At 39.2% G+C, this 13,622-nt stretch overlaps 1 protein-coding gene across 2 annotated transcripts in view; it reads right to left on the bottom strand.

Moving 5' to 3' along the window:
* The window catches only part of MDM4 (MDM4 regulator of p53), a 35,964-nt gene extending 22,933 nt beyond the window's left edge, over positions 1-13,031 (bottom strand). The window contains exon 1 of one of the 2 annotated variants that reach the window (XM_007470661.1): positions 12,913-13,031. The gene's annotated coding sequence lies outside the window, so the exon portion shown is untranslated. The remainder of the gene's footprint in view (positions 1-12,912) is intronic. The other variant, XM_007470662.1, reaches the window with a different exon arrangement.
* Positions 13,032-13,622: the final 591 nt, after the last annotated feature.

The raw sequence follows: 13,622 nt of genomic DNA, 5'->3' as shown, positions 1-13,622 counted from the left end.
GGTGGGGGGGTGATGTGATGAATTGGGCGATTGGGATTGACATGTATACACTGATGTGTATAAAACTGATGACTAATAAGAACCTGCTGTATAAAAACATAAATAAAATTCAAAAATTAAACAAAAACAAAAAACACCTCATCTCCCTAAACCTGCTCGTGCTATAGTCTCTCCCATCTCAGTAAATGGCAGCTCCATCCTTCCAGTTGCTCAGGTCAATGACCGTGAAGTTATCCTCAATTCCTTTTTTTCCTCACACTTCACACCCAGTCTATGAATAAATTCTGAAGCTCTATCTTCAATAGATATCCAAAATCAAACCATTTCTCACTACCTCCGTTATTACTATACTAACCAAACTGCCCATCTCTGAACTGCCTTAGCTCCTAAAGGTTTTCTTGCTTCCACCCTTGCCCCTCTGGCTCCTAACCTCCTCCTTTTGTCTTTGCTCAAAATGTCATTTTATCAATGAAGCCACACATTTTAAATGTGACCACACATTTTAAAAACTGCAACTCCCAACCCCCAGTATTCCCCATCTCCTTCCCTGCTTTATTCTTCTTTTCTTCACTGTCCTTGTTACCAACCAACACAGTATATACATTTTAATTTTTATCATGTAAAACATAAGCTGTAAGTGGGAAGGGATTTCTATTTATTTGTTCATTAATATATCCCCAGTGCCTAAACTGTCAATTATGTACATAGTAGAACAACATGATGGATACAAATATTAATAATAGTTTGGCCAGTTTCCAAAAATGGCCCCCAATAAACCACGTCTCCCAACTGGCTACTCTACTGGTGACCACATAAAAAGGCCACGTGGAGAGGCTCAGTCATCCAGCTGAGCTCAGCTTTCCAAACATACCCTCCAAAGTATCACACATCTTGGGACATTCCAGCCTCAGGTGACACCTAACTCCAGCTGCATGACAGACTACAAGTGAGACCACCAGAACCAACGCATAGAATGGGATGTTCATCCCACAGAACTCAGCACATAGCATCATAAGAAATAAATGGCAAAGACTTATATAGAGCTTAATCTGTACCAGCACATATATTAATCCGTTTAATACTTAAATAATCCTATGATGTAGGCACTATTATTATCCTCACTTTATAAATGAAGCAAGAGAAGCACAGGGAGATTATTTGCCCAAGATCACACAATTCGGAAACTGCTGAAGTCAAGATTTTAAACTCAGAACAGCTCTGAAGTCCCCACTTAGCAATATTTTTTTCCCATTAGACTTCAAGTACACAGAATTAATCACAATTCTTTCCTTCAATACATACTCTCATTGTTCATCCACACATGGCCCACGTTTACTTGAGTTTTCTTAATAATGCAATAAACATCCACAAACTAGGACTCTGGCAACAGTCTATATTTACCCATAAGATTCCCCCTCCCATTCCCCTGCCTCCTCCCAACAATCATCCTGGATTGTTTTGATTTTCTTCCCTTCCTTTTTATGCACTTTACTGCATCAAAATGGAATCCTAAAAAGTACATATTTTCAGTTTAGCTGCTTTTAACTCACAAAAAAGGAAGTATGTTGTATGTAATTTTAGGAATTTTTGTTTCACTAAAATAAATTCCTACTTCCGTGTCACTTGAGTTCCTTCATATAACATAAAATTTACCATTCTTAAAAGTTTTATTGAAGAATAGTTGATTTACAATGTTGTGTTTAATTTCTGCTGTACAGCAAAGTGACTCGGTTATACATATATAAATTCTTTTCCATATTCTTTTCCATTATAGTTTATCACAGGATACAGTAGAGTTCCCTGTGCTATACAGTAGAACCTTGCTGTTTATCCATCCTATATATAATAATTTGCATCTGCTAATCCCAAACTCCCAGTCCTTCCCTTCCCTACCCCATTACCATTTTTAAATTTACAATTCAGTGACATGAAGTACATTCACAATGTTGTACACCATCACCACTATCCACCTCCAGAACTTTTTCATCACCACAAACTGAAACTCTGTACTCATAAAACAGTAACTCCTCACTATCCCCTCTCCCCAGAGACCCTGGTAACCACTACCCTACTTTCTGTCTCTATGAATATGCCCATTCTAGGTACCTCATATAAATGAAATCATACAATATTTGTCCTTGTGTCTGGCTTATTTCATTTAGCATAATGTTTTCAATGTTCATCCATGTCATAGCATATTTTATTCTTTATTTACTTTGCTGTATATTTCCAGTGTGTGATGGACATTTGAGTTGTTTCTAGGCTTTCACTATCATGAATAGTGCTATTAACGTTCTTCTACATGTGCCCAAAAGTATGTCGTAGGCATATCTACAAGACAGATTGCTGGGTTATAGCATATATGAATATTCAACTTTAGGATCTGACACCAAACTGTCCTCAAAGTGTTTGTACCAATTTATAATCCTATCAGCAATGTATAAGATACCCTGTGAATCTACCTCCTTTCCAACATCTGATGTCGTTAAGACTTTTTAATTTTTCCCAATCAAATAGGTATGGGCTTGGTCTACAGTTCCCTGATCACTAATGATGCTATCTCTTTACATGCTTATCAGCCATATGTGTTTCCTCTTCTGTGAAATGTGTTGTCTTTTACACACTTTTCTAATTGATTTTGTTATACTTACTGATTTGTAATAGTTCTTTATATATTTTTAATATTAACCCTTTGTCAATTGGATGTCCTGCAAATATCTTCTCTCAATTTTTAATGTCCTTTCCATTTTCTAGAAGGTGGAAAAATCTTTTTGAGCAAAAACTTAATTTTAATGAAGTCAAATTTATATTTATCAATCTTCTATTTTTTAGTCAATGATCTCTGCCTGGGTTAAACAATCTTTTACTCTCCAAGGTCTCATTTTCACCTAGATTTTCTACTAAGATTTGTGTGTGTGTGGGAGGGGGATGTCTACTAAAACTTTTAAATTTTTGCTTATGACATTTAAACCCTTAATCCATCTAGAGTTGACTTTTTTGTTTTTAGAGGTCAGTTTTATTCTTTTTCTATATGGATGGCCATTTTTTTCCCAGCTCAATTTATTGAACATGACCTTCTTGACTGACAGCCACCTTTGTTGTGTATCAACATGCATGAGTGTTTATGAGTTTTCTATTCTAGTCCACTGGTCTGATCTTCCTGTCTATACAATTTGACACTTTTTCTTTTTTAATTTATTTTTTAAAGTTTTTTTGGCTGCATTGGGTCTTCGTTGCTGCACGCGGGCTTTTCTCTAGTTGCAGCAAGCGGGGGCTACTCTTTGTTGCGGTGCGCGGGCTTCTCATTGCCGTGGCTTCTCTTGTTGCAGAGCACAGGCTTTAGGTGCGTGGGCTTCAGTAGTGGTGGCTCGCCGGCTCTAAAGCGCAGGCTCAGTAGTTGTGACTCACAGGCTTAGTTGCTCGGCAGCATGTGGGATCTTCCCGGACCAGGGCTTGAACCTGTGTCCCCTGCATTGGCAGGCAGATTCTTAACCACTGCTCCACCAGGGAAGCCCCTGACACTATCTTAATTCTTATATCTTATCAGGAGTCTTGCCATCCCACAGGGCAAGTCTTCCCCTCCCATTCCTTTTTAGAAGTGACCAGCTATTCTTGGGTCCTTAACTCTTCTATATAAAATTTAGCATCATCAAGTTCCATGAAAATCCCTGTTGGGATTATGAATGAAATTACATTTAATATATAGATCAAACTGTTTTTCAATTCATTAATATGACATATTCCTCTACTAAGATCTTATTTAATATCTCTTAGAAAAGTTGTACAATTTTCTCTTTAGAGGGCTAGCACATTTGTGTTAGACTGATTTCTAAAGTTGATATTGATACTACTGTGATGCCTTCTCTTTCATTGCTTTTTAGTGGTTTTTGCATACGTACAGAAATACAAGTGACTTTCAATAATCTTATATCCAGTCACCTGCTAAACTTACATAATTATTTTAAATAACTTGTCTGTGGATCCTTCTGTTTTCTAGGTAAATAACCACATCACCTGCAGATAAAATTTTATTCCTTCCTTTCCAATTCTTGTGCCTCTAATTTCTTCTGCTCATCTTACATTACTGCTTAGGACTGTCAATACAATGTTGAGTACACACGGTATCAGGCATTTTTGTCTCTGATTTTAAAGGGAGTGCTTCTAATGTTTCCCTACATAACATGTTTTCTCTATTTTTTTCTTATGGCTATTCTTTATCATCTTGGAAGGGTTCCTTTTGCTCCTCATTAAGAATATATCATGGGGAACTCCCTAGTGGCACAGTGGATAAGATCCCGAGTTCCCAATGCAGGGAGGTCAGGGTTTGATCCCTGGTCAGGGAACCAGATCCCATATACATGCTGCAACTAAGTGTTCGATTGACACAACTAAGGAGCCCACCTGCCACAACTAAGACCCAGTGCAACCAAATAAATAAATAAATTTTTTAAATGTGGTTAAAAAAAACTTAAAAAAAAGAAGAATATATCATGGACATACACACTACTACATACAAAATAGATAACAAGGCCCCACTGTATAGCACAGGGAACTATACTCAGTATTTTGTAATAACCAGTAAGGGAAAAGAATCTGAAAAAGAATATATATATAACTGAATCACTGTGTTGTACACCTGAAACTAACACAACATTGTAAATCAACTACAACAAAATAAAATTTTTTAAAAAAAGGATTATATCATGGAAGAGTGATTTAGAAAATGCTTTTTCTGCACCTATTAAAACCATGTTTTTTTGGTTTTTTAATCTATTAGTGTGGTAAATTTTGAATTTCATTTATGGATTTTCTAATATAGATATCCTTGCACACCTGAGATAAATCCAACTTGGTTTTGGATATTATCCTTTTTTGCAAACTGTTGGTTTTGATTTGCTAATATTTTGTTTAGGTTGTAAAGTCTCTACTAGTGAATGAAATAAGTCTGTTATTTTCCACTGTCAAGTTTTTGTCTCATTTGGATGTCAGGGTTAGCTGGCAAATAGTCCCTATTTGTCTATTGCCTGAAAAAAAATTCTATAACAAAATTGAGATGTTCTAGTCTTTGAAAGATTTCTGACCTCATCTATAAAACTTATAAAACCCAGTGCTTTCTTTGTGGAAAGATTTATGTATGTATGTATGTATTTATGGCTGTGTTAGGTCTTCGCTGCTGTGCGCGGTCTTTCTCTAGCTGCAGCGAGCAAGGGCTACTCTTCGTTGTGGTGCACAGGCTTCTCATTGTGGTGGCTTCTCTTTGGTGCAGAGCACAGGCTCTAGGTGCGCAGGCTTCAGTACTTGTGGCACACAGGCTCAGCAGTTGTGGCTCATGGGCTCTAGAGCGCAGGCTCAGTAGTTGTGGCACAAGTGCTTAGTTGCCCCGTAGCATGTGGGATCTTACTGGAGCAGGGCTCAAACCCGTGTCCCCTGCATTGGCAGGCAGATTCTTAACCACTGCACCACCAGGGAAGTCCTGTGGGAAGATTAATTGCTGCTTTAGCTTAATAAATATTAGATTATTCAAGGTTTTTTCTTCTTCCATTTTGTCTAAGTCTTCAAAATTGCTGGCATATAGTTGATAGTATTCTTTTCATCTTTATTTAGTGTACAGTTGCATCCTTCTTTCCATTCGTGATATTGTTTAACATATTACTTCTTCTACTTTAAAAAATTTATTCTGTTCATTTCCTGATTATTATAAATCACTTAGTTTACTCCTCTTATAATTGAATATTTAAGGCTAAAAATTCCTTCCCCCTCCTACCCCAGCACTACTTTTTTATTCAGCTCATAGGTTTTGATATATAAAGTCTTCATTCTCATTCAGCTGTAGGTATTTTTAAATTCCCATAATTTATTTAATCCATGAATTATATAGCTATGCCTATGTATACTGTATTTCTCAAATGTATGTTTTTGTGATTAACCACTAATTTAGCAACACAGTGGGAGAGATCACCCTCTGCATAAAACTTGATCTTTGAAATTGTTACAGCTTTCACCATGGTCTAGTTGATGATCAATTCCATACTAAATGCCTGCAAAACTCTATGTTCATTAGGTTAAGCTTGTTGGTTTTTTACACTCTTCTATTTCTGCCAATCTGTCAGCTTGACATACAATTAATTAAGAGATGTAATAAAATCTCCCACCATGATGGTGGATTTCTCCATTGATCCCAGTATAGTTCTACCAATTTCACTTCATCTGTTGTAAGGATTTTTAATCAGAGGCATTCATGCTTTAAACTGCTATACCTTCTTGGTGAGTGATTAATATATAATGATTATAATTATGTAGTGTTTCTTTCCATCCCAATTAAGACATTCTGTCTTAAAGTATATTTTATCTAGTATTAGTATGGTCATGCCAACTTTCTTTTAGTTAGTACTTCCAGGTATGGATTTCCCCAATCTTTTAATTTCAATTTTTGCATGCCCTTAAACTTTTGGCATGCCCTTGTAAAAAGCATATATCTGGATTTTGAGTTTTTTAATCCAATTTGTCAATTTTTATCTTTGGTGAATTTAGTCCACTTAATGTAATTGATATCTATAAATCTGTCTCTTTCATCTTTTTTCTTTTCTTTTTTTTTTAAGAACAAGTTTTGGAATTTCCAAAGAGTTTCTTTCTTTTTTTTTTTTTTAAATATTTACTTACTATTTGGTTGCACCAAATTTGGTGCAATTTACTTACTATTTGGTTGCACCAAATACTTACTATTTGGTTGCACCAAATAGCGGGCTCCTTAGTTGTGGCTCACCAGCTCCATAGTTGCAGCACATAGGCTCCTTTGTTGCAGCATGCAAACTCTTAGTTGCGGCATGCATGTGGGATCTAGTTCCCTGACCAGGGATGGAACCTGGGCCCCCTGCATTGGGAGCACGGAGTCTTAACCACTGTGCCACCAGGGAAGCCTCCCCCACTTTTTTTTTTTTTAATATTTATTTATTTATTTGGCTGCGCCGGGTCTTAGTTGTGGAACTTGGGATCTTTCAGTTGTGGCATGTGGGATCGAACCCTGGCCCCTGCACTGGGAGCTCTGAGTCTTAACCGCTGGACCACCAGGGAAGTCCCTGTCTCTACCATCTGAATTTAGCATTCTGATTTGTCCTACTCTTCCTTTTGCCTTTCTTAAAATTGTATCTCTGTCTCCCTGCTAATAAGATATGAACTTCAGCACGATATCATTTGGACTTTAAATTCTGGAGTAGATATCTTTTTCTCTCCCTTGAATTTTCCTTTTCTTTTTTTCCCCTTTGACCTTAGCCTTTACAATAAATGATAACAAGGTATCTGATTACTTTTATTTCATATATCTCTTGTAACATTTCCTGGATTTGAATCTCTCAGTACTTCATCTAGAACTGGCTTCAATGTGGGCCTTTAGGTGGCAAGGCTTCCAATACATCATATGCCTGAAAATATCTGTATCATCCCCTCCTATTTAAATAAATGTGGTTAGGTATAAAACTCTAAGTTTCCCTACAAAACCCTAAAAACACTCTTGTCTTCTTGCATTTAGCGATGTTGTTCAAAACTCTGATGTCAATTCAATTTTTGCTCCTTTGTGTATGATCTGTTCTTTCTCTCTGAGGCTACTACAATTTTCTTTTGCTGTGATACACTTAAATTTCACTATAATATGTCTAGAAGTGAGTTTTTCCTGACCTCTTATTTTTAGCACTCTAAGAAACCCTTCCATCTGGGGACTTTCTTTTTCCTTTTTAATTCTAAAAGAGAACAATTTTTCCATTATTTCTTCAATACTTCCTCCTTTCCATTTTTATTTCTCTAAGATTCCCATTATTCAGATGTGAGTACCTCTATATCTATTCTCTTTATCTTTTAACTTTTCATTTATATATTTTTTCTTTGTCCTTTTCTCCTTTGTTCTGGGAGATCTCCTCAATCTAGAATTCTAATTCACTCAACTGTATCCATTCTGTTACATCCATCTGATGTGATGTTCTTTATTTCAACCACTATATTTTTCAAGGCTACTATTTCTGCTTGGTTCTATCAGCCTCTGCTTATTCTTGTTTCAAGTTGTTAATATCATCCCTACTTCTTCTAGAATGATTCTCAGTCTAACTTTAAACTTTTTTTAAAAATTTATTTTATTTATTTACTTTATTTTTGGCCGCACTGGGTCTTCATTGCTGTGTACAGGCTTTCTCTAGTTGCAGCGAGAGAGGGCTACTCATTGCAGTGGCTTCTCTTGTTGCGAAGCACGGGCTCTAGGTGCATGGGCTTCAGTAGTTGTAGCACACAGGCTCAGTAGTTGTGGCACACAGGCTCAGTAGTCATGGAGCATGGGCTTAGTTGCTCCGCGGCATGTGGGATCTTCCCAGACCAGGGCTCAAACCTGTGTCCCCTGCATTGGCAGGCAGATTCTTAACCACTAAGCCACCAGGGAAGCCCTAACTTTAAACTCTTGATCCATCTGTTCTATTATTTATGTTCCAATGAAGCCTATATATTGTTCTCCTATTGAAATACCTGTGCTCTTCAACACTGCTATTTTTCCCTAGAGGACAGCAGCTATTCTGATTGGCAAAGCATAAGGGAGAAGACCAAATTCCAGCCAAAATCAGCCACAGTAAGCTGGAGTAAGGTAGGAAATGAACACTAAAGAAGAAAATCCCAAGCACCAGATAACCACAATCACTATCCATCCCATACAATCACAGCTCAGACCAAGGATTCACCTTTTGTTCCCCAGGGAGATACACCATTATGATAGGGATTTGGGGAGACCTAAGAATTAAGGTAACAGACAGAGAAGTGACTGCCTAAAGTCAGTCATCACTTGTTTTTTTTCTCAACTCCTCCTCACAAGTATATGCTTCTGCAATGCCCTGATTTACTCTTAAGGAGAGCTGGACTAGGGCTGAGTCACAGCAAGTGTAGAAAAAGGTAATTCCAAAGTAATGAGGCAGGAGAGCAACTAGAGCAGTATTCCAATAGTTCCCTTCTTCCACAACAGCTGTACTCTCCTACAGCTATAGCCTGGCTGACTCCTGTCCTAGGCCAAAGACCCCCCCTCCCCCAACCCCCACCTCCACCCCACAAAGCAGTTCAAAAAAGTCCACATCACCCATTTGTTTCTCACAGTATTTTCCTTTTATAGTCCCTCTAGGGATGATTTGAGAGAAAGGAGTCAGCAGTCATGCCAGTTCAGCATCTTAGTAGGAACAAGACTTGACCGCTTGGCAGCTCTGAAGAATTTAAACTTCAATAAGGGTTTAACATCTGGTAGAAAGTGTTGTGCCATTAAAAAGATACTGATATAAGGGCCATAGAAGTTCAGAGAAAGACAAATTACTTTTGACTGCAAGGCAGAGGAGGAATGAGAGGGAATGGCAATAGCAGTGGGAGGACTTTAAAATGGGAGAACACTGGAAAGAATAGGAGAGAAAAATATCATGAGGAAAGGAATTGTTCTCGGATGTATGTGAGAAATGAAGTCAGTTGATGGGCTCTGAACCCAAATCAAGATCTTGTCCCTTTTCCACCTAGAATCTGTTTTGAGTGCAACAGGGTTAGGTACTGTTAGCCTCTCCTTAATACAGAAAACTGAGGCTTAAAGAAGTCAAATAGGGCTTCCCTGGTGGCGCAGTGGTAGAGAGTCCGCCTGCCAATACAGGGGACAAGGGTTCGTGCCCCAGTCCGGGAAGATCCCACATGCCGCGGAGCAGCTGGGCCCGTGAGCCATGGCCGCTGAGCCTGTGCGTCGGGAGCCTGTGCTCCGCAACGGGAGAGGCCACAACAGTGAGAGGCCCCGGTACCGCAAAAAAAAAAAAAAAAGTCAGATAACTTGCCCAAGACTAAAACTTATCCTTTTACATTCAGTTTCTCAAACCAGAAAGTTAGAGTCATCTTGATCTCTCCCTCTTCACCCATTATCACATAATCAAACTTTATGGATTTTAACTCCTAAATCTTTCAAAACCATGCCCTCTCTTCATCTTCACCACCAATTCCCCAAATCAAAAAATGTTATTTCTTGCCTGTGTCACTGCAATAGACTCTTAACTGTCTCTCTAACCCCACTTCAATCCAAACTCCACACTACAGCCAGAAGGATTAAAAAACCAAAATAAAATAAACAATCCTACCCTGCCAGGCCCTGCTCCACTGCTTGCTATTGTTCAAAACATAAAGAGCCTAGGCCCTCAGCACCTTGCCAGTCTTTCCAACTTACACTGCTCTTCCCCACGCTCCCTGAACCTCATCCACACTGATCTTTTAGTTTCTCAAACCGGGCCTTTGCACACATTGTTCCTTCATTTTGAACACAGTTCTCTGTACAAGACTGACTCATCCTAAACCTTCCAGTCTCCAGTTAAATGTCATCTCCTCAACAATCATTAATAGGTGTTAAAACCATATAAGTGAAAGGTTGGGGGAAGGGGGGACTTAAAAACACATTGAGCAGGCTTACAGCATTTGACCCACTGACCAAATTTATCTCTAGAAAGAGCAGCATTCACACATCGTGTACTTCCTGTGTGAAGCAACAGGAAGCACCCAGTACCTCCTATGAAGTATTCTTGGCCCCCCACCCCCAATCCAAATCTAATCAAGCTTCTAGATCTAACTAATATGTGTTTGTAGGGGGAAAAAATGGAGGATGGAGGAATAACTAAACAATACTAAAAGCAGGCAATTAGCCAAAACCAGAATGTAGGAAATTCTACAGGGTCTTGGGTGCAGCATTATTGTTGAAGTGGACAGACTGTTATAGAGACTTAAAAAACACTACCCTAATATAATGTGTGGACCCTGTTCAAGTCCTAATTCAAACAAGCCATCTGTAAAATGTCATTTTTTCCTAAACAATCAGGAAATTTTGAATTATGTACTAGGTATCAGATACTATTAAGAAGCTGTAAATGGTAGTAGAAAGGCACTGTGGTAAATTTTTTAAAAATCCTAACCTGATAAGAGCTACATCCTGACATATTTAAAGGTAAATAAAATGACACATCTGTGAAACTTTAAAATATTTCATTAAAAAGGTGGGAAAATAGAAAAACAATATTCAATTAAAACAGTAGGTTTTAATTACCTTATTGAATGGTACACAACAAATGTGTAAGAAATGACAACAATTCCATGTGTTTATCTATTCTATCTTGAAAAAACTAGTAATCTTGGAAATACTATTCCAGTTACCTCCTTGGTCAAGGCTTTTCTGACTCCCCAAAGGAAGCTGATGACACCAGAGCACCTCTATTAAAACACTCACAACATTATGTTTTTATGTGTGTCCCCCTACTGGATTGAAATCATAGAGAGCAGGAACAGTCTTATACATCTCTCAATGATAACAAAAGAGTGGTTTTTACCCTACACTTAGTCCAAAAGACTCCTATACCTCATCTTCAAATCTCTACCTTTGAAGATAACTGTGACTTAAAGACATTAAAATAAAAGCTTCTTGTCAGAAGTCAGCAGAACTAATCATTCTTATCAATTCTTTAAAGCCCTAAGGACCTCTACTAAACACCAGTCTGACTGTCTTTCAACTAAATATGTAAAAGTAATAAAACCAACTGTTTTCTTTTAAAAAAGAAACTACCATTCAGATGTTGTTTTAGTTCTTACCAGGTCTGTTACACATCTAAAAAGGTCAAGTGTGTAGCAAGAGTATGCTCCAGCAGTTTGCAAAACAAACAATATGCCAGGAAACAACCTAAAAATCCATCAATGGGGAGCTGGTTAAAGAAATTCTTGTACAACCCTATAATTCAATACTACGCAAGCCCTTAAAAGAAAATATTGTATTTAGACTTTATGGAAAGCTGTCCCTGATGTTATCTGAAAAACTTGAGGTACAGAACAGTAGACACAAAATGACCCCACTGTTGTTTAAAAATGCGAATATGTGTGGAAAAAGTCAGGAAGGACATAATACCAAGTAGTTAAGGGTAGCTAGCTTGAGGAGAGGACAGGTTAGGGACAAGTTAATGGACAATTAACTTTACACACTTCTGTATTGTGTGCTTTTTTTTCCTTTTTAACAACAAGCAAGTAGTATTTTAGTTTTTAAAAAAAACTTTAAAATATTGTGATCCTGACCGTACTGTGAAACAAAATATTCCGAAATAAATACTTCTAAACTAAATTAACTTTTCATAGCAGGAATGTATGAGGAGGGAGGGGACTAAACCCAAACTGAGATGTAGTAAAATTTAATACCAAAAGGTACCAAGTTATCTTTGATACTTGTTCCCCGTGCCAACATCCCAAAGCATGGAGCAGCTTCATAACTAATAGATCTTCCCGGATGAAGGAAAACAGAAGCCGCATTTTCTCCGGGTGTCGCTTTAAAACAGTGGTTTTCAAACTTGAGGGTGTACAAGAATCAACTGGGAAATGTGCTGATTAAAATACATATTCTCGAGCCCCAGCTCCTGGTATTCTGTTAGGGGAAGTCTGGGTGTGGCCCCCAAATGAGCGTTCTTCAAACAAGCACTCAAGTGCCTCTGAGACAGATGGTCCGCAGCCCTGAAAATTACTACCTTAAAATCTTGAAGACACCTCAATGTCCCTCTTTCCGCCTCCCTCTTTCCCACCTTTCCTCCAAAGTGTCATCCTATTTTGCGTCCAGTTAAGCATCGTCAATCTATTTCGATTTGGTTTGTAACCTGTTGGCCGACCTGCATCACGTCACTCCACCTCCATTTCTGTCCTTTGCTTATTCTCATCTTATAACCCTTCCTCCACCAGTCCTTCTTCCGCCCTGTGCGACCGTCCCCACGCCGCCACCCACGCCTCTAGCTCCTCCCGCCGGCTACCCCGGCTCCGGGGCCTGCAGAACTGGCCGCGCCGCGCCCGCTCCCCACTCTCCACTTCCCACCCCCAGCCTCCCGGCACCCCGCCGACTAAACCCAAAAGCCACACCTTACGGCCGCTCCATGAGTCGCTCCCCCGCAGAGCCCGGGGGGGAGGGGGCGTCAGTCACAGGCCCTAAGGCCTCAGCAGCATTTTGAAACGGCGAGTAGTGAGGGCGCAACTTCCGGCTTCGCCAACCCATCTCCCATAAGAGCTTCCGGTGATGCCTCCAGAAACCATAGATGGGCCAACTGGATGGCTAGAGAGCCAGAAGGCTGTGCCGTCCCTACCATAGAGTAGACACAGTCCGGGGAGAGAGAGTCGCAGGACCTGGACCACTAAGAGTTGTGAGGTTTCAAGAGAGAACATTTGAGGAAATTGCAGGGTCTTGTGATATTCATAAACATGTCCTGGGAGATCAAAAAACAGGGAGGGGAGAAAGCTAAAAGCATAATCAGAGGCCACCTTTTCAGCTCTTCAGAAAGCTGAAAAGCCACTCCGTTTCTCAGTGTTAACTTATTCATTCTTACTCCCCAGAGGTGGCTGGAGCGGAGAAACAGCATCCTAGTGTTGTCGCTAATTGGGTGAGAATAAGCCTGGTATATACACGAATCACTACAAGAAATTCTAAAAGAGAGATGCAAAGGACAATGAGGTGGAGCTTGTTTGGATCACACAACCAAGTCATCTAGCCTGCTTTCTCCCAATACAAAAGTACCTTCAAACCTCTCAGGCAGGCTGTCTTCAACCTCTGCCAGTGCCAACTGGCATGACCTCCC

Source organism: Lipotes vexillifer, unplaced genomic scaffold (genome assembly GCF_000442215.2).
Source record: "Lipotes vexillifer unplaced genomic scaffold, Lipotes_vexillifer_v1.1 scaffold1122, whole genome shotgun sequence".
Lineage (NCBI taxonomy): Eukaryota > Metazoa > Chordata > Mammalia > Artiodactyla > Lipotidae > Lipotes > Lipotes vexillifer.
Note: the sequence above shows the minus strand (reverse complement) of the source record. Positions and strands in the feature narration are given on the sequence as shown.